At 42.1% G+C, this 24738-nt stretch overlaps 1 protein-coding gene across 2 annotated transcripts in view; it reads left to right on the forward strand.

The window, feature by feature from the left end:
- Positions 1-24738, forward strand: part of ZNF710 (zinc finger protein 710) — a 613623-nt gene that overhangs the window by 456601 nt on the left and 132284 nt on the right. For both annotated transcript variants that reach the window (XM_033919487.1, XM_033919488.1), the window contains one exon: positions 5942-6055. The gene's annotated coding sequence lies outside the window, so the exon portion shown is untranslated. The remainder of the gene's footprint in view (positions 1-5941; positions 6056-24738) is intronic.

The raw sequence follows: 24738 nt of genomic DNA on the forward strand, positions 1-24738 counted from the left end.
AATCATTGTCTTTGGCTGAATGTGTCAAAGTGTTAAAGAGACTTGACCAAAGTGAGAGTCAGGTCTCTATTACAAAACATTACAGCGTTCATCCTAGCTAGATATTTTGGATTTACAAAAAAAAAGCAAGCAATATTGAGACTGGCAAAACAACAGCAATCCTACTAGAAAACAGAAAAGAATTGGGAAGGCTGGAGATGTTGAGCAGACGTTGCTGCGATGGTTTGCTGAAGCTAAAAGTTGACAACTGGCAATTAGTGGGCCTCTGCTGATGGAGAAGGCAGCACAGTTTTCTGAAGAAATGGGCATAGAAGACTTCAAAGCGACAAATGGATGTTTAGAGAGGTGGAAAGGTCGTAATGGCATAAAATTTAAGAAACAGCATGGTGAAAAACAAGAGTTTGGTGCAGAAAGATCGGTCATGGAAGTGTTGCCATCAATAATTGGTGGATATGAACCATGTGACTTTTCAATGCCAATGAGACGGGCCTCTACTGGCGTGTCATCCCCGACGGAACATTGGCTTTCAAATGCAGCAAAGCTGTTGGCTTCAAGGTGCCAAAGGAACGATTGACATTGCTACTCAGTTGCAATATGGATGGTAGTGAAAAGCTCGAGCCACTGGTGATTGGGAAGAATTGAAATCCTCGGTGCTTCAAAAATATTAAACACATGCCTGTTGAATATAAAGCAACAAAAACGCATGGATGACAGTGACATTGTGGACTGAATGGTTACAGAAGCTTGACAATCTGATGAGAAGGTATAGGAGGCACATTGTAATGCTGTGTGATAACTGTGCAGCACACAGCAATGACGTATGACTAATCAACATCAAACTCGTGTTTCTGCCACCATACATGACCTCTTTGATCCCACCGATGGACCAAGGGATAATCACAAACTTCAAATGTCATTACAGGTCACTTTTCCTACGATATGTGATGGCAGTGATTTGATGCAAGCACGGAATCCAGCCCCCGAGTTGCTGAGCTGGCGAGAAAAATGACGGTGCTTGACTCTCTTCCTATGGTACCGGAGGCATGGAGTCGAGTCCCATCATCAACAATTTCAAATTGCAATCGACGGCGAGCTTCGATCACGCACCTGATGAGAAAACTGAAGCAGACACTTCGTCCATTGAACTCCCAGTTGGACTCTCGTCATAAGAGTTTGAGCTGTATGTCGCCATTGACAACGATCTGCCCACATCATCTGACAGCACTAATTCTGATATCTGTACAGTCCTAAAGGACACTGCAGACAACCAAGAGTCTGATGAGGACGGAGATACTGCTGCTGTCATCACGACTAATGAACCACCTGCAGAGATTGTTTCCTTGTCAGATGCGCTGAAGTCCCTTTATACGCTGCATTGTTATCTGGAGATAAATGGCTGTCGCAACTATGGACCGTTTTATAACATCAGTAGTCAGATACACAGCCTGAATCGTGCAATCTGCGTGCAGAAAACAAGGACTGATTATTTCAGTAGAATATTGGTTTAAAAAAAGGTTTATTGCATTAGACTGAACAGTACTGTTTCTACAACTGTACCAAATTACATTGTATTTGGTGTGTTTTGTTTGTTTATTTATCTCCTGCCCTTATCCAGGGCGAATAACACTTTTACATACAAAATAGTACATTACATTTAACATACAGATCACATCAACACAACCATCACTCTAACCAAAATATACACAAACATACAAAATATAAAACTACAAGTAACATACAAATTGCTTCAACAACAAGCATCGGTATACATCAGAATATAAAATTGCCAATGAAATACAAGTCGCTGCCATGATGAGTATCATTAAAACCAATAAAATAAAACAGACCATGGAATACATCAGTGACCCGCACTCTGCACTCGACAGTCACCACTACTCCTCCCTCGAGCACTCTCATACCCCATATTTCATTGTATAGAACAAGTGTCTTTTCAATACTTTCTTAATTCATTCATTCATTCAATTTTCTATACCGTTCTCCCAGGAGAGCTCAGAACGGTTTACATGAGTTTATTCAGGTACTCAAGCATTTTTCCCTGTCTGTCCCGGCAGGCTCACAATCTATCTAATGTACCTGGGGCAATGGGGAGATTAAGTGACTTGCCCAGGGTCACAAGGAGCAGCTTAGGTTTGAACCCACAACCCCAGGGTGCTGAGGCTGTAGCTTTAACCATTGTGCCACACTCTCCCCTGTAAATTCTGCTGATGGCGGATATATTCTGGAAAGTTGTTCTATTCCCTGGGGCCAGTACAATGGAAAATACTATTCCTATTTTGGATAAATAAAAGTTTTATTGCATTTGACTAAGTATACTGTGATTTTTAATGACTAACAAGTGGTACTTCTTTTAAGTGCACACTCCATTTAAGCACACATGGCGACCCGGTCCGAAGGGCATGCACTTAAGCGAAGTTGACCATAGTGCGAAAAATACGGTACTTGTTATTGTAAATCATCAATTATATTTCCTGCCCAGCTCCTTCCTCTGACCTGCCTGGGGTTCATCTAGACCAGTGATTCCCAACCCTGTCCTGGAGGAACACCAGGCCAATCGGGTTTTCAGGCTAGCCCTAATGAATATGCATGAGAGAGATTTGCATATGATGGAAGTGATAGGCATGCAAATTTGCTTCATGCATATTCATTAGGGCTAGCCTGAAAACCCAATTGGCCTGGTGTTCCTCCAGGACAGGGTTGGGAACCACTGATCTAGACCACCTGGGGCATCCTTCAACAATAATTCACCCATATGGATCAGCTATTGGCACTGAGAGCATAGAACGGTCAAACATGATACCTCTAATTTGATAGGGACTCCAGTAAACTGAAATGTGCTTCTTGCATCAGGAGCCAAAAGAGTGCCTTGAGAATCTCTATTCTTTCTGTCTTTGTGTGGCTGATGAATTTCTATGCTCCTTTTCTCCCTCCCTTCATGCTGCCCCAGTTCAGAGGCATTGCTAGGCAGGTAAGGCTGATTTGCTTTTGTACTCAGGGGCCAAGTAGGACAACAAAAATCCTACATCTCAGAAATAAAATAAAGACTGATACCAAGAAATAACCAGAAAATAATACAACAGTACAAAAGAATAAGAAGAAAGAGAGAAAAAAATAACCCAGACTGATAAAGAAAGAGATATTCAAGGAGAGAGAGAGAGAGAAAACAGAGCGAGATAAGGGGGGATGGAGGAAGATCCAGTGAGAGAAAGGAGGAGGGAAGAGAGAGAGAGAAAACAAAAGAACAGAGGGAAGAGAAGAGCAAGAACAAGAGAAAATGTGTGTGAGGAGGGAGGCTTGAAAAACAAAAGCGTGCAGAGCAGGAGAGAGTAAAAGAATGTGAAAAACAGCAAAACTGGGGAAATGAAACATTAAATGACAACAAGGGAATGAGCAGCATTTATGTGCAAAATGAGTTTTATTTGCTGCAAGCATTTTCATATCTTCAAATATTTGATTTCCTTTTTTCATTTAAATATTTTTGCAGGAAGGGGAGAGCAGCAAGGGAATAATACAGAAACCTGTAGACCTTGAGGATAGATAAAAAGCATTTATGGCCCATCGTGCCACTGAGTTTCTCCCTGGTTCAGTGCCACAGATCCCTGTTATTCTCTGGCTTCTTGACATGAAAGAAGAATCCACTGACTGTCGTGTCTCTCTTCTTTGTGATTATTGTTTGACCTGCAAGTTCTCTCTTGCTGCTTTAGGCTTCTAGCTCGGTCAAAAGTGGCCTCTGCTGTTAAATACAGCTTTAAAGGGGGTTGTCAGTTTAGGGCACAGTTATCAACAGTGCCTTAGTGGGGAGGGGTGTTGATCCACCTTGGGAACTGTCCCCGCCCCATCGGCTCAGTCCCTTTCCCATGTGCTCTGTCCTCATTTGCACAAGCCTTAAACACTAATGATTTTATATTTTTATTAAAATATAAAATAGAACAATATTCTGTACAACTATTTATAAATCACTAATAGTCTTGCATTTCAATCTGGTTTTGGTACAACCTTCCCACAGATTCAGTTGCCTATGTTTTTACATTATCAGTGAAGGTAATTGGATTGTGTAGTGGATGAACAGGAAAATAAGTTTTTATTAAATGTTGGAAATGTTCCTTGATGCCAGCAACGATGGATAAATCTGAAGGGAGTGGGATTTTCAGGGTGCAATTATAAGTCTAGTGGGGGGCGTTGCGGCAATGTTTGAATTAAAAGCCCCCTGTCAAGAGCGTGAGTGTAGTGGAAGAGTTTTCCCCCAAAACCCCCCCTCACACTTGAAAAGGGAAGGCAATAGACGGCAGAGTGAGTTCTAAGTGGTCAGAGCATGAGGACAGCAGAAATATTAAGTGTATTGGAGGGATTCCCCCCACACCCTTCAATGAAAGTGCAAATACCTCCCTCCAAACCGCCCCTGAGAGCGGAAAATGAAGGTTTTAGGGCAGCGTGCATTTGTCCTGCACGCAAATGTGGGGGCGGAATTGTCAGCGCACCAGTGGCCTGCGCGCATTTAATGGGTCACTAGCACATAATGGAAGGACCTGGCAGATGGTAGGAGTCTGATCAGCAAACAAGACTCTTGTTGCCACATCAAAGACCATTTGTAGGCTTTTTTTTATCATAACGCCTGCAATGTGTTACTCCTGGACTATAGTTCATATATTATAGCTTGATTACAGGAGTTAATGTTCATATTTCCATTATAGCTGCTTATGTAAACTGCTCTGAATTGACTTCATAGTCATTGGTAGCAATAGGTATTTACTATGAGCTTTTGAGAACCAGAATTTACTTCATCAGAAGCATCTAAGGAAGCATTCTGTGGTCTTCAAAAGCTCATGTCATGGATGGGCTGCTGAGTAGCTCAACCAAACAGGAGAAACATCTTCACAAGATGAAGATCCACACAAACACAATGAAGATGACTGAAAAGTGTTGCAATTCTTTATTTTCCAAACTCAAATGACTAGAATGTGTTTTGGCCTTGTAGCCTGCATCAAGAGTCTATAAACATCATATATATATAACATTAAAAATAAACACATAGAAATAGATGCAAAAAATAGTCTTATCATACACATAATTTATCGTATACAGGTAAATATATACAAAACATTACACATGGGAACTGTGTTATGAAAATGCTACCAAATAAATCAGTCGACATATTGACTCCTGATGCAGGCCATAGGGCCAAAACACATATGTGTTGGTCATTTGAGTTTGGAAAATAAAATATTGCAACACTTTTCAGTCATCTTCATTGTGTTTGTGTGGGCTACTGGGTAGGCTGTACGGTCTTTCTCTGCTTTCATTTTTCTGCTTCTAATAAATTGGTAAGTATGACACCACTTGGCTCTGTCAAGTTTGCATTTACCTCATGGTTCCCCCCGCCTTGTTTAGCCTAGCCAGAGCACTGACAGTCCTTCTCTCCCTCTGGATCGTAGTAACATGGACCCCGAGTCTGAGTGACAGGTGGCAGCACACAGTCCTGAAATTGAACCTTCAAAGTGGCCCAATCAGGTGTTGCTTCCAAAATGTGTTTGACTTAGTTACATAGTAACATAGTAAATGACGGCAGATAAAGACCAGAATGGTCCATCCAGTCTGCCCAACCTGATTCAATCTAAATATTACAACCGTTCTCAGAACATCTAAAATAGGGAGCCTACATGTTTGTTTTTAAATACAATAGATGCCGTTGTGTGCTGTGTGACAAAATGCAAGAAACTGGATGGTACAGGAGAATTTGCACAGGGCTCCAAAACACTTCTTCTTCTGAGATACTAGTTTAAATCTGGTTCAGGTTAATAGTAGTGACCAGATAACCACAGACCAAAAGTTAGAAATAAAGAGTGTGGGGCAGATTGCAGATAAACTAACAATATGATACTTTGATGTTATAAAGTACATTTTTATGGTTCTTTCCCTTTAACAGATTCATCTCAAGCGTAAAATAAAGGACCTACTTACTAACATACCTTATCTGCTACAAGAGAGGGACAGATGACAGCAAAATATAAAAAGGATACAGCTCATTCAGAATACTGCGGTAAGGTTGATTTTTGGATTGAAACAAACAGATCATGTTATGCAATATTATTATAAATTACATTGGCTGACAGTTGAGGCTAGAGTGATTTTTAAATTAGGCTGCTTAGGTTTTAAGGCTTTGAATAGACCACTGCCTACTTATCTCTTTGACTCTTTCAAATTTGTTGATAGGAAACATTTACATATAGTATGCCTTTTTGATTTTCCATCAGTAAAGGATGTTTCCTTGGTAAAATGTTGGCATTTCAGGCAGCTCTATGGGAAAAAGAAATTGGTATTCATATATCATTTCTTACATCTTATTCAACCTTTAGAAAAATGTGGAAAACAAATCTCTTTGGTAAGCATCATGACTAATTTACTGTGGTTTATTACATTTCAGCTCTTAGAAAATTCTTGGAAATATATTTTCTGTTAAACTTTATGATTGATTGTGATCTACTACATTGTTAGTAACTCTTGACTTGTAAACCGCACAGAACCATGAGGTCACTGTGGTATATAAGAGCCAATGTAATGAAAAGTTAGGGTTTCCATATTTTTGACTTGAAAAAAAGAGGACACATGACCCCGCCCTCACCCTGCCCCTGGCCCAGCCTCCCAGGAGCAAGTTAGACAGGGCCAGCTTACAAAGAATCCGGTGGCTCCCCCCACCCCTTATCTCCTCAGCTCTGCCATTCTGTTTTCTTCGGGCTGCCGGCAACTCAGCAACATGAGCCTGCTGCCGTCGGCTTGTCCTGGGAGCCACCTCTCTGCAGCAACTTCCTGTTCCTGTGGAGGTGCAGAGAGGTGGCTTCTGGAGCAGGCTCACAGCAGCAAGTTCATGTTGCTGAGCTGTTGGTGGTCTTAAGAAAATAGAATTGCAGTGCCAAGGAGGTAAGCGGGGAAGAGCCACTGGATTCTTTGTAAGCCAGCTGTCTAGAGTTACCAGACTTTCCATGTGGGAAATCTGTACCCCCTAGACCTGCCCCCCAGGCCCACCCAGTTCCACCCATCCCTGCCCCATTATTCCCTAGCCCCAGCGCCGCCCCCTGCTGCCTGCTCTCGTCGGGCAGGAGGGCATCCACACACATGCAGATGCGCTCCTGCCCAACAGTGATTAGTTCCAAGCTTTTCAAAAGCTGGACAAAGTGCTGGGGTTTGAAATTCCGCCTGGACCTCCTGACATGTCCTCAAAAGAAGGACATGTCCGGGAAAATCTGGATGTCTGGTAACCGTAGACCTGTCAAACACGGACAGACTCCACAATTTAAAAACCCCATCCAGAAACCTGAACATGTCCAGGTTTTCCCAAATGTAGGGATAGTTTAATTTATAAATTACTGCGAAAACTCACTTGCAAACTAATAAATTTCAGACAAAACCAGATATACTTGTAGAGAAAGATCTATATAGGGGCCCCCTCTGCTGTCACCCTCACTAACCTAAAAAAGTTAAGGCTATAAGGGGAGGAATCTCTCACTCGGGAAAAGGGAGTGTGTGAGAGAGACTTTGGCATCCTGTGCTTTCCTGATGAGAGCACATTGTCAGCTTAGAGTTCTTTCCCCCCACAAAAGGTGAATACAAAAGAGCCCTGAGCAGGCTGGATCCCATTCTCTCATCTACAATGGCCTTCCCCTCCCCCACACTTAAGCCTGACCCCAGAAAGGCTGGTCTGGCCCCATGTATGCTCTGTCTACCATAGCAGGCTGGGGAGCAGAGAAGGCGAGCTACTTGAGAATGCCCAAGGGGCAGGAAAGAATTGCTCACCCCCTCTGCTATCTCTCCATGAGTTCATTATGTGAGTAACAACCAAAAGACCGTTCAGTGTAATAGATGCCACAGCAAGAAAGTTTAATGGTATCTAGAAGATGGAATTAACAGAGATGCAACCTAGAAATAAATAGGAGTTCCAAGCCAGCAGAGCTCTTATGAGATCAGAGTTAATCCTAACTGGATCCCAGTTCCCACCCCCTGGTATCTGGTATGGTTATTACAGTTTAAAAATCCAGATGCAAAATTGATTGAAGCAATTAACAATATTTTTGATGTGTATAAATTTATCTGTTAAATCAAAGCTGGTTTTAAGAATTACTGTTATATTGCATAAATATAACTAACACAAACACTATGTGTTTGCATAAACAGCCCTGCTTAAAGGCAATTTGCAACCACACCTTGTTACACTACCGATCCTATGAATTCCAGATAGATAATAGGAGTACTATGAGGAGTGTTACCAATAAATTTAAGAGACTGATTTTTCACATACCCAGGTTTAGGAGCGAGATTCATTACTGAGACACTATTCATTTTTTTCTGCTTATACAATATCCTAATTTTTTTTGGTTGGATGCTCTCACTCCTCCTACTCACTGTCCTGGAAGATGTACCAAATCAAACCCCAAAACAGCAAACAAAATGTTAGACATTACTAGGAAAGGAAAATAGGCTTTTAGGGAGCCTAACTAAGATGGCGCTCTGATTGAGTTTGGCAGATCGTTGTCTAACTTTTCCTTAACTTTGGATGGTTAAATGAAAGTCTAAGACCCGGGTTTACCCGTCTGAACCTGGGCAATTACTTCAACCTTCAGGTCCGATGGATGAACTCTTGATGAAAGAAAATGGAAATATTAACTTTAAATTAGAAATGTTGGAGAATGTTTCAAGAAGGCAAAATTTGAGGTTGGTTAATTTTCCTAAGATGTTAACAGTTTCGGCTCTTGACATGTTTAAGAGGTATCTCACTGAGATTTTGAATATTCCTCAAAATACTTACCCTCCTGTCTCAAAAATGAAGTATCTTCCAACTGGGAAAAAGAAAACAGCTGAAGATTAACAGGCCCCGGAGATGGATCTGTTGGATCTCATAAATATCTTAGAAACTTCAGATTCTGAACAAATGAAGGTAGCTACACTCTTTGTTCAACTGGCATTGGACTCAGATAGAGACTGGCTTCTAAAGATTTTCTTTAGATATAAAGATAAACTATTTTTGAAACAAAAAATAAGAATGTACCCAGATATTTCTAGAGTAACCCAAAAAAAGAGGAAACAATTTCTTCTATTAAGACCTCAGGTCTTGAAACTGGGAGCTACTTTTATATTAAGGTTTCCTTGTAAATGTGTTAATTTTCAAGGAGTTAGATACATTTTCTTTGATTCCTCACAGTTATCAAGATTTATAACGAGTAAAAATGTGATTTCTGTGGGTACCTCTACTAACGTACAGGAGGAAGGCTCCTAAATTTAGATACTGGGTTAAGGTCAGAGATGTCCTTCTTCTTTCCTAATGATGGTTTGTGATTTTGATATTGTCTGACTTGTTGAAGCTCTCTCCCCCATATATAATAGAACAAAATAAATAATTTTCCTTTTTTCTAATTTGTTTTTCTTGTATTTTAATTTGTTTCTGTTTATTTGTAACGATGATTGTGATCATGTAAACATTGAAATGTTAATTAAAAAATTTTAAAAAAGAAATTCTTTTTCACCCAGAGGGTGGTGGATACATGGAACGCGCTACCGGAGGATGTGATAAGCAAAAGCACGCTACAGGGCTTCAAAGAAGGTCTGGACAGGTACCTGGAGGACAAAGGGATAGAGGGGTACAGATAAGAGTAGAGGTAAGGTTATAGGGATAGGATTAGAGGTAATTTATAAAATTAGTCAGAGACCACTGTTCAGCCAGTGGGCCTGATGGGCCGCCGTGGGAGCGGACCGCTGGGCGAGATGGACCTCTGGTCTGCCTCAGCGGAGGCAACTTCTTATGTTCTTATGCTCTTAAATTAGTAGGAAAGGAATAGAAAAGTAAAAAAGAATATTAGAATGTCTCTGTGTCATTTCTCGAGTATCGTGGGCATTTTCAAAGCCCTAAACCCAGAAAGTGCCATAGAAACCTGATGTTCACTTCCTGGTCCTGCAACCAAGTAAAGGGAATAGGATCCAGAGTGTATGTTGTGAGTTTAACTGAAGCAATAAGTTTAATTAAGGAAGTGAATATTGCAAGATTAAATTTAGAACAGACAGTAACTAGCAACTGATAGACTTGAGGGTCCTGAGTTACCTTTAAATTTGATGAAAATATAGCTCCTCAATTCAGGCTGTGACTGGGCAATGCTATTTCTCCTGTTGAGGTTGCTCTTCAGTGAGACACGAGTGTCCGACTGACGGCTTTAGGGGTTACACCTGGGCCTCCTCAGGTCCCTGCTTCACCCTCCCTCTAGTGATAGAGGGTCTGATGTGGTCTCTATTTTTCTTCTTTCCCTTAATGTTAAAAAAAAGACCACAGTTACATGATACCATTTCTGCCCTACTTGTGCTTAGCAGCCGGCATGTACCGGCACTAGCAAAGAAAATGTGAGTATCTATAATAATAAAAGGGTAAGCGCGCATGCGCACTCTAAAGCCGTGTTCCCTGATCTGTCGCGATGTGGCCACAAGAGTGCGCATGCGCGCTTATACGTCACCATACAACAGACGGACTGCACCCAACCATAACTCTCCTCCTTTTCTGGCACGGCCCGCTGCGAGGGAGAGCAGCGCTGGCACTGCCGCCAGCTCAGCTTGGCCGCTCCGTCTCTGCCAGGGCTAACAGCAGCAGCCCCCGAAACTCCTCAGCAGCCTGTCCCGCCCCCTTGAGAAGGGCTCCCGCAGTGTTCGGAAGCGGAGATGGCGGCGCTGCTCCCGCTGCTGTGCCTTTGAGCAACGCGCCGGAGCTGGACCACCGCCTGTCAGCAGTGGCTCGACCAGATGGCGAATGGCAGCGGCTGACAGGAGGAGACAGAGGGGAGATGCTTGGTTGATGGGAGATAGAGAGAAGGGAGATGCTGGACTGTTGGGGGGATAGAGAAAGGGGGGGTGAAAAGGAAGGGAGGCCTACTGCTGGACAGGGGGAGCACGAAGAGGTGCTGATGGACGGGGGGGAAGAAAGGGAGACCTACTGCTGGACAGGGAGAGCAGGAAGAGGTGCTGATGGATGGGGGGGAAAGAAAGGAAGGCCTACTGCTGGACAGAGGGAGCATGAAGAGGTGCTGATGGACAGGGGGGGGAAAGAAAGGGAGGCCTACTGCTGGACAGGGAGAGCAGGAAGAGGTGCTGATGGACAGGGGGGGAAAATAGGAAGGGAGGCCTACTGCTGGACAGGGGGAGCACAAAGAGGTGCTGATGGACAGGGGGGAAAAAGGAAGGGAGGTCTGCTGGACAGGGGGAGCAGGAAGAGGTGCTGATGGACAGGGGGGGGAAAGGAAGGGAGGCTTACTGCTGGACAGGGGGAGCAGGAAGAGGTGCTGATGGACAGGGGGGAGGTAAAACAAAGGGAGAAGGGCTGCTGCTGGATAAGGGGAGCAGTAAAGGGGTGGTGGTGGACACAGGGGAGGTAAAAGGAAGGGAGAATGGACAGGGGGAGCACGCAAGGAGTGGTGGTGGACATCCAAAAGAAAGAAATACAGAAAGCGGCTAAGGAGACAGAGAGAGAAATAAATAAAGACAGACACACACACACATATTCTAGCACCCGTTAATGTAACGGGCTTCAGGTTTGGGTTTCTAAGTGTGTTGGAATTGCAGGTTCTGTTTGTTAGTGTGTAGGTCTGCAGGTTCTGGTATGTAGCAACAGTGAGTTTGGCGTTGCGTGGATTTTAGAAATCATTTTTTTATTTGTCAACCGATACATGTGGTAAAGCACTGGTAATGGTTCTGTTGTTTTTCCAACAAATTTTAAAATGTTAAAATATGTGGGAGTGCTTCGGCAAAGGGCTCCTCCGACTGTATAATTGCAGCACTCTTGAAACAGCTGGTGCCTTCTCGCCTACAGGAATCGCGCGCTTGTTGTTATGCGCTAGAGGCAGCACTGCATCATTCACACAGTTCTCTATGAGGCTGACTTTGGTCAGCGGGTGCTGCGACAGTGTCCAGGTGCTTGATCGCATGGCTCCGGATCTTTTATTTTTGCCACACAGTTTCAGGAGCTATTGCCTTCCCGCCTGCAGGAGCCGAGCACTTTTTCTCCTAAGTAGGTGGGAGCATCGCAGCATGCAGAGAGTTTATTGTAAAGCTGCCTAATGTCACCAGATGCCGCGGCCTCTGTCTTATCGGAGATACACGCTTCGGCGGTTTTACAGCAGGCTGTCTCATTAGCGCGGCGGTTGAGTTCAGTGAGGGGGTGTGTTCTCTTGACTTGGGTATGTAATTTTGCTGCGCTTCCAGTTATTTTGGCATGCTGCCATCCTGCTCGGCCTCACGGCTCTTTGCAGAGAAATTCAATTTGCAGCTCGTTTACTCAGTTTAGGTATTTCCCTCTACTGGGTCAGCATAAGGTTAATTGTTGCTGAGTGAGGTCAGCGCCAAGAGAGTACCCTATACTTTCTATGGGTACCTTCAACTGCCTATCAGGGTACCTGATTGGTGAGGCTATACAGATTTGGATTTTCTTTCTTTGAGCTTTTCTGCAGCGCTGCATCTATTTAGTAGCGCTATACAAATAATTCATATTAGTACAGTGCTGGTTTCCAGTTGAAGGAGACTACTGTGGCGGAGCCAGGTAGCCTTGTGGCACCTTGCCTTTTTTCAGCGGCCAGGACTGGCTTTCTTTATTTTTAAAGTGCTCCAGGGTTTCCATGTTTTGCAAATTGTAGCACAGACTTCTGAGGCGTCCATTTTCTCCTGGCATGTGCTAAACACCCATATTTTTTCATATACACTTAGCTATGCGAGCATTCATTTTGGCTCAGCTCCACGAAGCAGGCAGGTCTAAGGGATGTGAAGGATATATGGAAGTTGGAATCATCCCTGAAGTTTCTTTTGGGATGGGAGCCTTGCCTTATTGGCATCAGGTGCAGATTATTTGCAATAAGACAGTGTATACAGCTTCTAGATTTTACATAATACATCTTCCCTTTAGGGGGCAGTTAGGTTTTGAGAAGCTTGCGTGGACTTGGTAGTGAATTTTTAGGAATTATGGCTAACTGAGGTGGCTGCAGACTTATCTTAGGAGTTCTTTTGAATCCTTCCTGTCTTCAGAATTCCAACATGTGTAGTACAGGCTGGCCATATTCTGATCCTTCTTATGTTCTTTCTTTCACCACACAAAAGGGTTTTTTTCATAGCACAGTTTTTCTTCCATCCAGAATTTACTCCTCTTGTCTAGCCAGTATCACATACTCGCATACTTCCTCTGAAGGGCTCTTGACTCCCGCTGTCATTTCATCAGCCATCCTCGTAAAGGGCATGATGATGTCCGGTCAAATAGTTCTTGGAATTATTTAGAAAAATTGCAATTTTGAATCCTCCTCTCCTATTCCAGATTCTTTCTTGGAGTCACTGTGTATTCAGTAGCCAATGGTGATGTATTAGGCCCCCTTAAGGTGTTAATGGAACTCAGGACTGTGGTTCCAGTTACTCTGGAACAAAGGGACAAACTAAGTTATTCCGTTTCCTTCATTGTACCCATCAAGAGGGGATTGGTCAGACTGGTGTTGGATCTTATACGGATCAATTACTTTCTAAAAGTTAGTCATTTCTGTGCGGAAACTGAGATCGTTCATTACAGTGGTTCAACTGGGGGGGGGGAGTTTTTTAGAGCACTCGTTCTTTAAGAACATTGCTTACATGTTGACATATAACCACCATATCAACAGTATCTTCGTTTTGCTGTCCTTGGACAGCGCTATCAGTTTAGGCAGATGCCATTTGGCCTAGCCACAATTCCACGTACATTTTCCAACATAATGGTAGTAGTGGTGGTGTTTCGTCACAAAGAGGGTATTCACCTACATCCTTCTTGGACTGGTTGATTTGAGCGTTTTCCAGAAAGGACACAAACGTGTAATTTCTCTTTGTGAATATTTAGAGTGGCTATTCAGATTTCCAGAGAGCTCTCTTAAACATTCCAATCCTTGGAACATCTCGAGCGGTTGTTAGACACGAATGGGGGGGGGGGGGGGAAATGTGTTTTTTCCCAGAGATTGGGACGACAAGTTAGTCTTAGGTTCACCTTCTTCTTTTTAAGTCACCCAGGCCGCGAGTATATGATTATCTATAGGTTCTAGGATCTATGATGGTGCCTCTGAATATGAGGCCTTGGGTTTGTTTTAATGTGAGAACGCTGCAGCAGTCGCTTCTGTTCCAGTAAATCCCGGTATATCAAGCCTGCAATCGTGGTCTATAGTGGATTCCTCCAGCATAGCTCAGTATAAGTTGCTGCCATTACGAGATTAATCTGTTCAAAGTCCTGCCACGATCTTCGCTGGACTGTCTCTTAGTCACCAACGATGCCAGTCTGTTGGATTGGGGGGCTCAGTCCTTCAATTCTCAGCGCAAGGAGTCTGGTCTCAGCATGAGCCTCAATCCTCGCTCAATCTTCTGGAGTTTTGGACAATCAGACTAGCGCTTCAGGCATTTCAGGTCATGTTTCAGGGCAGTCCAAAAAGAGTTTTTAGGACAGTGTCATGGTGGTGGCATTCTTCAACAGCCAGGGAGGTACGTAAAGTCCTCAGTTGGCGAGCAAAGTACTGGTTATGCTTCAATAGGTGGAATCTCATTTGGTGGCTCATTTTACAGGACAGGAAAAGGGTTTACTTTAGACAGACTTCCTCAGCAAACCTCTTCTACATCCGCTCAAGCGTTCCAGCTCTTTGTATAGAGGTGAGATTTCCTAGAAATAGACCTCATGGCCTAGTCTCAAAATGCGAGCTTTGTCGGTTCTTCAGCAGACACAGGGACTGGGAGTTAGAGGGAGTAGACGCATTGGCTCTTTAATGGCCTCTGGCTTGTCTTATTTAAATATTTTCCCTTGACCAATGATTACATGTGTGTTCCATTTCATAGTTTGTGTTCATAGCACGATAATCCTGGTAGCTCTGGATTTTTGCCCGCGCTGTCCATGATATGTGGATCTAAGGAATTTGTTGGTGGGCGAGCCTTTGGGGTTCCTGATACCTCCAGAATTACTCATGCAGGGTTCAACATGGAAGTTCATCCCACTTTGGTATTACGGCATAACTCTTCAAAAGTCAACGCTGAGATGTAAGAGGTATTTGGAGCAGGTTATTTCTACTCTTCTTCAGGCAAAACACACATCTATATCTGTGGCTTATGCTAGCATCTGTGGTTTTTTAGATTCTTGGGTAGTTCTCAGGGTATTTCGCACTTCCAGACTTCTCTGTCCTGTATTCTTAATTTATTGCATGAGGATTTCGCCAAGGGTTTAGCGTATAATTCCCTTCAGCTTCAAGTGGCAACCATTGATTGTTACAGGAGCCAGAAGTCTCACTCTTCGCTTTTTTCTCAGTCTGCAATAGTTTAGCTCCTGAATGGAGTACAGCATATTTGTCCATCAGTTAAGAACTCCTGTCCGGACTAGAGTCTTAAGATAGTTCTTGGCAGTTTACATAAGGCACCCTTTGTACCTTTGTCTAATGATGCTCAAAACGATGCAACATTGAAAGCAATGTTTCTTATAGCCATGGCTACAGACTGGTGAGTTTCTGAGTTACAGGCCTTGTCCTCCAGGGATCCTTTTCAGTGAATTATCCCAGGACAAGCAGGCAGCCTATTCTCACATGTGGGTGACATCATCCATGGAGCCAGGATGCGGACAGCCTCGCAGACTTGCTTAAAGAAACTCAGAAGTTTCAACTCTGCCACACTGCGCATTCGCCAGTGCCTTCCCGCCTAGCACAGGGCGCGTCTCCTCAGTTCTCCGTTTTCGGTGGAGCCAAGAAGTCCGTCTTTGATGCACTACGCTGAACTTAGTTTGCTTTGTGCCTTCTCTCATCGTGGCTCGTGTTTTATTTTACCTATTACCATGTCGCTGTTCTTTTCTTTCAGTCATTGTTAAAAAAAAAAAAAAGTTTAATTTTTTTGTCGACTGATTGGCGGGGCCTGTCGCACGCCCTCAGCCTGCGGGCTTCGACTTTGCGGCGACTATCTTTACTTCTATGTTCCGGCTGGTCACGGGCTTCAAGAAGTGTAGCCAGTGCCAGCGTGCGATCTCCCTCACTGACCCACACCGTGGTGCCTTCAGTGTCTGGGGCCTAACCATTGCCCGGAGTCATGTATGCACTGTGCTACTCTTCATCCTCGAGCCCTCTCAGAATCTACAGTTCATCGGAGCTGTTCTGGACACTATCCAGCTCAGAGCATTCTTTCCTCAGCAACGTCTGGATGCTGTCCTTCAGCTTTGCCACAAAGTGTCTTCCCTTTCTTCACTCTCAGCAAGACACATGATGGTACTACTTGGTCACATGGCCTTGACCGTTCAGGTGACTCCTTTTGCCAGACTTCACCTCAGAATTCCTCAGTGGATCTCAGTGGACGCAGGCTTGCGATCCACTCTCTCGACACATTAGTCACTCGTTGAGACAGCTCTCCATCGGTGGATGCTCTCTTCTAATCTCTCCAGAGGTTTACTGTTTCAGACACCCCCTCATCAGAAGGTCCTCACGACAGATTCCTCGACCTACACTTGGGGGGCTCATCTCGACGGTCTCCATACTCAAGGCCATTCGTCCAACACGGATTGTCAGTGTCATATCAATCTGTTTGAACTCAGAGCGATCTTCAATGCTCTCAAAGCTTTTCAGCATCTTCTTCACGACCAGGTAGTCCTTATTCGGATAGACAATCAAGTTGGCATGTACTACTTCAACAAGCAGGGAGGAGCAGGATCTCTCTCTTTTTGTCAGGAAGCTCAAAGAGTTTGGGACGGTGCGATCCATCACAACACCTTCCTGAAAGCTGTTGACATTCAAGGAGAGAAAAACTGTCTGGAGGACAAATTGAGTCATCTTCTGTAACCTCGCCTCTCCATCACATTTTTTCTCAGTGGGGAATTCCTCAGATAGATCTCTTTGTGTCTTCCCCACAACCACAAACTGCTTCAGTTCTGCTCCAGGAAATACTCTCCTCATCGCCTCTATGCAGATGCTTTCCTTCTGGAATGGACAAATCTCTTCCTGTATGCGTTCCCTCCATTCCCTCTCATTCTCAAGACTCTTGTCAAGCTCAAGAACGAGCATGCCACCATGATTCTAATAGCTCCTCTGTGGCCCAGGCAACCCTGGTTCTTCCTTCTACTTCAGCTCAGCAGCAGGGAGCCATACCTTCTACCAGTTTTTCCATATCTGCTTACACAGAGTCAAGGATCTTTTCTTCATTCCAACCTGCAGTCTCTACACCTGACAGCTTGGTACCTCTCAACATAACTCCTTTTCAGTTTTCTCAACCTGTTTGGGACATTTTAGAGGCTTCCAGAAAGCCTGCCACTAGACAATGCTACCACAAAAAATGGACTAGATTTTCTGTGTGGTGCATCTCTCATGACAGGGAGCCTCGAGATACCTCCTTGTCTTCTGTCTTGGATTATCTTCTGCATTTATCTACCTCTGGCCTCAAGTCTACATCCATTCGAGTCCATCTTAGTGCACTTGCTGTGTTCCATCAGCCTTTCGACGGGAAACCCCTTTCTGCTCATCCTGTGGTTTCCAGATTTATGAAAGGACTTTTCAATGTCAAACCTCCTCTCAAACCATCTCCAGTGGTTTGGGATCTCAATGTTGTTCTTGCTCAGTTGATGAAGCCTCCATTTTAACCAATATCTACAGCTCATCTGAAATATCTCACTTGGAAAGTGGTGTTTCTCATTGCTCTTACATCTGCTAGAAGAGTCATTGAGCTGCAAGCTTTAGCTGCTGATCCACCTTTCACATCATCATGGTGGTCCTCCATACTCATCCTAAATTCTTACCTAAAGTGGTTTCAGAATTTCATCTCAATCAATCCATTGTACTTCCAGTGTTTTTTCCAAGGTCTCATTCTCATCCTGGAGAATCAGCTCTTCATACCCTGGACTGTAAGCTTTGGCCTTCTACTTAGAACGCACCAAATCACACAGATCTGCTCCTCAACTTTTTGTTTCCTTCGATCCAAACAAGTTGGGACACACGATTTCTAAGCGAACCATCTCCAACTAGATGGCTACTTGTATCTCTTTCTGCTATGCCCAGGTTGGACTGCATCTACAGAGTCGAGTCTCAGCCCACAAAGTCAGAGTCATGGTGGCTTCAGTGGTATTCCTCAGATCCACTCCTATTGAGGAAATTTGCAAAGCTGCCACCTGGTCCTTGGTTCATACTTTCACCTCTCATTATTATCTGGATGTTTTCTACAGATGGGATGGCCATTTTGGCCAGAGAGTGTTACAAAATTTATTCTCCTAGGTTGCCAACACTCCCACTATCCCATTCTGGTTAGCTTGGAGGTCACCCATATGTGAGAATAGGCTGCCTGCTGGTCCTGGGATAAAGCACAGTTATTTACCGTAACAGGTGTTATCCAGGGATAGCAGGCAGCTATTCTCACAATCCACTCATCTCCCCTGGTTGGCTTCTCTGCTAGCTATCTGAACTGAGGAGACGTGCCCTGTACTGGGCGGGAAGGCACTCGTGCATGCGCGGTGTGGCAGAGTCGAAACTTCTAAGTTTTCTACAAGCAAGTCTGCTTGCGAGGCTGTCGGCATCCAGGCTCCATGGATGATGTCACCCACATATGAGAATAGCTGCCTGCTGTCCCTGAATAACAACTGTTACGGTAAGTAACTGTGCATTACGGTAAGTAACTGTGCTATATGTTATATGTTTAACCTGTAACCCATTCTGAGCTCTTTGGGGAAAATGGGATAGAAAATGAAATAAATAAATATAATCCCTGGAATAAGTTCACATAGGAAATCCAATACAACAACATTTAACTTTAAAAAGGAGACTATAATGACATGATAATGGTAAAAAAAAGAAACTAAGAGGAGCAGCTGCAAAGGTCAAAAATTTACACCAGGCATAGATGTTATTTAAAAATACCATCCTGGATATATTCCATGTATTAAAAAAGGAGGAAAGAAGACCAAACACTGGAAGATGTAATGGGTCAATTTAACAAATTGAACAGATTGGCCTTTACTACCGACTGCCAGGAGAGGGGGAGGAAACAGACTCAGAAATGATAGAGGAAATTAAACACGAATGTAAGACAGGTAATGTTGTAATCTTGGGGGATTTCAACTTTACGGGAATAGACTGGGACCTGGGAACCTCAAATTGTGGCAAGGAGGCAATGTTCCTGGAAGTGCTAGGGGACTGCTTCCTGGAACAATTGGTGGGAGAGCTGACAAGAGAAAACGTCACCTTGGACTTGGTCCTAAATAGCATTACGGGGCCGGCTAAGGAAGTAGAAGTCACAGTCCCGCTGGGGACAAGCGATCACAATAGGATCCTCTTCAAACTCGATGTCGGGAAGGGGAAAGGTACTAAAACCTCAACCACGACTTTAAACTTTAAAAGGGGAAGATACGATAGCATGAGAACCATGGTGAAGCAATGGATCAAGAAAAAATGGGCAAAGTCAAAACGGTAGAACAGGCATGGTCCCTTCTGAAAAACACTATCACGAAAGCACAAAGCCTCTACATTCCGCGGATGTCCAAAGCAAAGAGAACCAAAGGCAAAAGAGAGCCGGCGTGGCTTACTAAAGAGGTTAAGGAAGCCATAAAAGAAAAGAAGGACTCCTTCAAAGCATGGAAACGCACAAAAACAACCGAAACTTGGCACAGACACAAGGATGATCAGAAGAAGTGTCACAGGGCGGTGAGGGATGCCAAAAAGGACTACGAGGAGAAAATAGCGCAGGAGGTCAAAATCTTCAAGCCCTTCTTCAGGTACGTGAAAGGGAGAAAACCCGCAAGAGAGGCAGTGGGACCGCTGGACGACCAGGGAAGGAAAGGGTACATCAAGGAAGACAGACAAATCATAGACAGACTAAATTCCTTCTTTATGTCTGTCTTTACAAAGGAGGACACTGCAACAATTCCAGAAGCAGTAAAAGTGTTCAAAGGTATAACAGAGGACAGCCTTACAACAGTAGAAGTGGACTTGGATCAGATTTACCACCAGATTGATAAACTCAAAAGTGACAAATCTCCTGGACTGGACGGAATTCATCCGAGAGTCTTGAAAGAGCTAAAAGTGGAAATCAGAGAACTATTGCAAAAGCTTGCCAACCTGTCAATCAAAAAAGGACAGATACCGGATGACTGGAAGATAGCAAACGTCACGCCGATATTTAAAAAAGGATCAAGAGGAGTACCGGGCAATTATAGACCTGTGAGTCTCACGTCGGTCCCTGGGAAGATGGTTGAGGTGCTGATCAAGGATATCTGATGGTTTTCAATTGCAGAGGGGAGTTAGACAGGGTTGTCCTTTATCTCCTTTGTTATTTGATGTTGTATTAGAACCCTTATTGTTAGCAATACAGCAAACGAGGGAGATACAAGGTATTCCATATTCAGATATGGAATATAAAATTTCGGCTTATGCTTATGATATTTTACTTTATTTGAGAAATCCAGAGTCTACCTTATCTTCTTTATTGGAATTAATTGATAAGTTTGGCAAATTTTCAGGTTATAAAATTAATTGGAATAAATCTGAAATTATACCTTTAAATATTCATTGTGTAAAAGGATTATTTGACACTTTTCCATTCATATGGAAAGAAGAAGGATTTAAATATCTTGGCATTCAAGTTAAAAATACAATTGAAGATACTGTAAAAGAGAATGAAAAATATGTATTAAAAAAAGTTACGGAGTTATGTGAGCAATGGAACCCATTACATATTTCTTGGTGGGGAAGAGTTCAAACTATTAAAATGATGATGTTACCTGTAGTTTGATACCAAATGAGTATGATACCTATTTATTTTCAGGGGTCCTTTTATAAAAAGCTTAATAGTATTTTAACAAAATTTCTTTGGCTTGGTAAAACACCTAGAATAGCTTTAGTAACTTTGCAAAAATCAATTAAGGAGGGAGGGGTAAATTTTCCAAATTTCTATAGGTACCATCAAGCCTATATTCTACGTCAGGGTATGTATTGGATCCTCCCAGAACTTATGGATAATGCACCGGATTGGTTATATTTAGAATGGCGCCTTATGTTTCCCCTAAATTTAGTTCATCTGCCAAGTATTAACATACCTAGAAGATACAGAGAAAATAAAATATTAATGGATACTTGGAAAACGTTGAGATTTATAAGTAAATTAACACCTATCCCAATAAACAAATCAACTAATCAATCTATATGGATAAACTCCAAGATCAAAATTGGCGGAGCTCAAATCCTTTGGAAGAACTGGATTATTGCAGGCATTAGATCTCTAGACGATGTTATTTCAGAAGGTAAACTGCTGGATTTTTCACAATTGCAACATAGATTTGGTCTTAATAAAACACAAAGTTTTAAATGGTTGCAATTGAAGCAGGCCATTCAGGTTGGGTTCCCTGAGTGGAAAACATTAAATAATCAATATAGTTTAAAGTTCTTATGTTTTCAAGCAGACTTCCTAGGACATCAAGCCGCATTGTGGTATAAATTAATATCTGGATATTTGAATAAAAAACCAAAAAATGGTCTAAGAGATATTTGGAGCATTGAGATTAAGCATCAAATTAATGCATCTCAATGGCCACTAATTTGGTCTTGGAGAATGGGATGTACAGTGTCAGCATCTATGAGACAAACTTGGTTCTTTTTATTACATAGAGCTTTTTGGACCCCTACACGTTTGCAAAAATTAGACAGTTCTAAGTCCAATAAATGCTGGCACTGTAATCTAGAACCAGGGACATTAGATCATTTATTGTATCATTGTCCCTATATTAAAACTTTTTGGAATTCAATTTGGCCACAAATTAATAAATTGATGGAAAATCATATTGCAATATCATATGATACAATATTATTTGGAATGATGATGAGAAAAAAAAGTCAAATTTCACCAGAAAATAACAAGCTTTTATTAATTTTGACAGGGGTTGCCATTCAGCATATAACCAACAACTGGAAGAATTATAACAACCTAAATTATACATTTTGGTGGAATACAATATGTCATATATTTAAAATGGAAAGAACAATAGCAATACAAAGAGGGACATATACTAAATTTATAAAAATATGGGGGCCATTGACAAAATACTGCAATGAATAAATAATAGGATTTTTCTTCTTCTTTTCTTCTTTTAAATATCTTTTTTATGACACACATAGAGGGGGGGTAATGAAAATAATTTCTACATAATATGTTATAATATATTATACAATATGTAATGTATGAATGAAAAGTAATAGAAGGGTGGGGGGAGGGAGAGGGGATAAAAATATATTTAGAACATAATGTATTAGATATAAAAGTGTTATTGTATATTCATCAATTGTATTTTAACATGTTGTACACTTTCTGTAAAATTTGAAAATAAAAAATAATATATAAAAAAAGGATAGCATAATCCGGCACTTAGACACACATGACCTGATGAGAGCCAGCCAACATGGATTCAGGAAAGGGAAGTCATGTTTGACGAACCTACTTCAATTTTTTGAGACAGTGAACAGACAAATTGATAATGGAGAACCGGTGGATATTATATACTTGGATTTTCAGAAAGCGTTTGACAAGGTTCCACATGTAAGACTTTTCAGGAAACTACAAGGCCATGGAATAGAAAGAGACATACTAAGATGGATAGGCAAATGGCTGGAGAACAGAAGGCAGAGAGTATGCATAAATGGGAAATTCTCAGACTGGGCGATTGTGATTAGTGGTGTGCCCCAGGGCTCAGTACTTCATAAATGACCTGGAGGATGGAACATCCAGTGAGATCATCAAGTTTGCAGATGACACAAAACTATGCCGGGCCATCAAATCGCAGAAGGATAGTGAGGAGCTCCAGGGTGACTTGAGCCGATTTGAAAATTGGGCAGATAAATGGCAGATGAAGTTTAATGTGGAAAAATTCAAAGTGATGCACTTAGGCAGAAAAAATAAGGAACACAAGTATAGTATGTCAGTTGCAACTCTGGGAAAAACTGAACAGGAAAGAGACCCGGGGGTATTAATCAATAGGACCCTGAAGCCATTGGCGCAATGCGCGGTGGCAGCAAAGAACGCGAATAGAATGCTAGGCATGATAAAGAAGGGAATCACGAGCAGATCATAGAAAGTAATACTGCCGCTTTATAGAGCGATGGTCAGACCACACTTGGAATACTGCGTCCAACATTGGTCTCCATACCTAAAGAGGGATATAAAAATACTCAAGAGGGTGCAGAGATGAGCAACGAAGCTAATAAACGGCATAGAGAATTTGGAATACGAGGAACGACTTAAGAGACTGGGATTGTTCTCCCTTGAAAAGAGGAGACTGCGAAGGGATATGATCGAGACTTTCAAAATTCTGAAAGGATTCGACAAAATAGAGCAGGAAAAAAAATTATTTACAATGTCCAATGTGACACGGACAAGAGAACATGGACTGAAGCTAAGGGGGGACAAGTTCAGGACAAATAGAAAGTTCTGCTTCACTCAACGAGTAGTAGACACCTGGAATGCTCTCCTAGAAGAGGTAATTGCGGAATCCATTGTTCTAAGATTTAAGAGTAAGTTAGATGTACATCTCCTTATGAGTGGCATAAGGTGACATAGGTAAGGGTAAGCTTGATGCACATCTCCTTAGGAGAAGCTTGGAGTGATATGAGGACTAAAACTATGGCAGGGTACATCTGGCGGGCCCTCCATGTGTGCGGATCGCCAAACTTGATGGACCTAGGGTCTGTTCCGGGGATGGCACTTCTTATGTTTTAAATCACCTGGACTAGATGATATACATCCCAAAGCGCTGATAGAATTGTAAAATGAACTTGCAGAGCTATTGTTGGAAATTTTGTAATTTTTCTTTAAAATCCCGCATAGTACTGGAAGACTGTAGGGTGGCTAATGTGATACCAATTTTTTTAAAAGGGTTCCAGAGGTGATCCCTGAAATTATAAGGCTAGTGAGTCTGACTTCGGTGCCAGGAAAAATGATAGATTCTAGTATAAAGAACACAAGGTTGAGGTGGAATAGAAATCAGTAATGTAATGTTATGTAATATATGTAAGTTTCAAGTTTCAAGTTTATTAAAATTTGATTGATCGCTTATTACAAGCTAAGCGATTAACAATTTATGTAAAATAAGTAGTAAAACAATAAATGAGGCTCAAATACAAACAGACAAAACAGACTAACATGATACATAAGGAAGGAAAAAAATGGGAGGGAATAGTTACAATATTTAATCAAGAAATGAAAAAAGAAGGGGTAGGAAAAGACATACGGAAAGGGAATGTGAAAAATCGATGAATAGTAATTGAATATAGAGCATTCTTAAACGTTAAAAGCGTCTTTAAATAAAAAAGTTTTTAAAATGGTTTTAAATTTATTGAGATCTTTTACTTCTCTTATATATAGTGGTAAATTATTCCAGGTTTGGGGGGCCATTACAGAGAATATGTCATACCGTCTGGTGCCAATTATCTTCAAGGATGGAATCATTAAATGTCCTTGTGATGAAGAGCGAAGGGATCGTATTGCATTGTAAGGAATGAGTAGCCTATCTATGAATTGTGGTTCATGAGTAGTTAATGTTTTAAATACTAATAAAGAAATTTTGTAAATTATACGGTGGTTGATAGGCAACCAATGCGAATCAATAAGGAAAGGAGTGACATGATCAAATTTTTTGCCATTATGAATAATTTTAACTGCGGTGTTTTGTATTATTTGTAGTCGTTTCTTTTCCTTTTGGGTAATATTCAGCAATAGTGA

Source organism: Geotrypetes seraphini, chromosome 14 (genome assembly GCF_902459505.1).
Source record: "Geotrypetes seraphini chromosome 14, aGeoSer1.1, whole genome shotgun sequence".
NCBI classification, from domain to species: Eukaryota; Metazoa; Chordata; class Amphibia; order Gymnophiona; family Dermophiidae; genus Geotrypetes; species Geotrypetes seraphini.